This window comes from Aotus nancymaae, unplaced genomic scaffold (genome assembly GCF_030222135.1).
Source record: "Aotus nancymaae isolate 86718 unplaced genomic scaffold, 86718_ANA_hifiasm-v0.15.2.pri h1tg000010l, whole genome shotgun sequence".
Taxonomy (NCBI): domain Eukaryota; kingdom Metazoa; phylum Chordata; class Mammalia; order Primates; family Aotidae; genus Aotus; species Aotus nancymaae.
Window position 1 is genome coordinate 64,322,026 of NW_026988421.1, and position 2,457 is coordinate 64,324,482.

The 2,457-nt window shown below is 46.7% G+C and overlaps 1 pseudogene; it reads right to left on the bottom strand.

The window, feature by feature from the left end:
* Nucleotides 1–823, bottom strand: LOC105722588 (prohibitin 1-like; annotated as a pseudogene).
* Between the last annotated feature and the right edge of the window lie 1,634 nt (nt 824–2,457).

The window sequence follows — 2,457 nt, forward strand, 5'->3', positions numbered from 1 at the left end:
TTACTGGGGCAGCTGGAGGAGCACGGACAGCCCCGCCGGCGGGTAGGTGATGTTCCGAGAGCATGAGAGCTGGTATGGGATGTTCTCGCAGCTTCCAGCTTGCGCGGCTCGATCAGGCCGTCCCCTGCGGTGGCCAGTGAGTTGGCAATCAGCTCAGCTGCCTTGGAGTCACCCTCAGCAGAGATGATAGCTGCCTTTTTCTGCTGCTCAGCCTTTTCCACCACAAATCTGGCCCTCTCTGCTTCCTGCTAAGCCACCTATTTGGCTTCCACAGCTTTTGTGAACTCCTTCCTGAAGGTCAGATGTGTCAAGGGCACGTCGTCCAGGATGAGCCCAAAGGTGGCTGCTCGCTCCGTAAGGTTGTTGCTCACCTGCCTGGAGACCAGCTCTCTCTGGGTGATTAGTTCTCCAGCATCAAAGTAAGCCACCACTGACTTGAGGATCTCGGTCATGATGGACAGCAGCACACACTCATCATAGTCCTCTCTGATGCTGGTGAAGATGCGAGGAAGCTGGCTAGCGACAGCCAGAAGAGGATGTGCAGCGTGATGTTGACATTCTGTAAATCTTTGCTACCAGTGATGACTGGCATATTATGTGGCTGAGAACAGTGGTAAAAGATAATTTTTGTTTCTGTACCCATGGGATGAGGAAGTGAGCCCCTTCCTGTATCACAATGTCATGTACTCCACGGAATTGGTCAAAGATGACAGCTCTGTGCCCAGCATCCACATTATATAAGGCCGAGTTCACCATGCCTCCTGCAACAGCTAAGGCCAGGCCAAACTTGTCGATGGACTCAAACACTTTGGCAGCCATGTTTTCTTCTGCTGGACCCTCTCACACCTGCTTCCACTCTGACATGAATTCCCCAACCACGCATACTCAACCATCCTATTTAAAGCTGCAATACACACTCTACCCACCTCCCCATCTACAGCAGTTTTAATCCTCCTTCCCCTGTGTTAGTCTTTTTTTTAGATGGAGTCTTGCTCTGTCACCTAGGCTGGAGTGCAGTGGGTTGATCTCGGCTTACTGCAACCTCTGCCTCCCGGGTTCAAGCGATTCTTCTGCCTCAGCATCCCGAGTAGCTGACTACAGGCGGGTACCACCACGCCTGGCTAATTTTTGTATTTTTAGCAGAGATGGAGTTTCACCACCTTGGTCAGGCTAGTCTCGAACTCCTGACCTTGTGATACGCCTGCCTCAGCCTCCCAGAGTGCTGAGATTACAGGTGTGAGCCACCAGGCCTGGCCTACTTTGTCTTTTTTAATAGTCTCTATTGCCTTCTAGTATGTTATACAGTTTGTTTATTTATTATCTTACTTTCTCTGCTAGAATAAAAGCTCCCTGAAAGTGGCTCCATGTTTGTGACTCAAAGTGAGTACTCAATGAGTATTCATTGTGAATGAATATATTTTCTTTTAAAATGTTCAAACTCACCAGAAAAGCTACCACTTTCAGGCAGGCATGGTGGTTCATGCCTGTAATCCTAGCACTTTGGCATGCGAGGTAGGAGGCTAGCTTGAGCCCAGGAGTTTGAGACCAGCTTAGGCAACATAGTGAGACCCCATCTCTAAAAAATAAACAAATAAATAAATGCAACCATTTTCAATTTTGTTCCTCTTGTAACCCCCCTCCCCCATCTTTTTGTTCCAATCTCTATCATTTGTTTACTTGGCCTCCTATACAGCTGTCATTCGTGAACTTACATTCATTATCAATTTGGGAATTCTTTTCACCTCTCTTACAGATCTCCTAGTATCTGGACTCTTCATCTCACTCATTCTTGCTTTGCTCTTTGTTTCTCAATGAGCATTTCTTTTTTATTCTTCCTTTTTGGTGGTAACCTCCTAAAAAAGAATGGAAAGTTTGGCCGGGCGCAGTGGCTCACGCCTGCAATCCCAGCACTTTGGGAGGCCGAGGCGGGCAGATCACAAGGTCAAGAGATCGAGACCATCCTGGCCAAGATGGTGAAACCCCGTCTCTACTAAAAATACAAAAATAAGCTGGGTGTGGTGGCGTGTGTCTGTAGTCCCAGCTACTTGGGAGGCTGAGGCAGGAGAATTGCTTGAACCTGGGAGGCAGAGGTTGCAGTGAGCCGAGATCACGCCACTGCACTCCAGCTTGGTGCCTGGAAACAGAGTGACTCTGTCTCAAAAAAAAAAAAAAGAATGGAAAGTTGTTTGAGATTTTATATGTCTGAAAATGTCTTTAGCCCACCTGTATACTTAGCTGATAGTATGACTAGGTATAGAACTCTATATTAGAAATACTTTTCCTTGAGGATTTTCGAGATGTTACACCACTGTCTTCTAGCTTCCAGTGTTGGTTTCAAGAAGTATAATGTAATTTTGTTTCTTGAACTTTTAAATGTATTTTCTCTGAAAGTTCTTAGGGTCTTCTCTCTTTTCTGCCCTGGTGCATGGCCAAAAAAGGACTCATCAGGCAAAATAA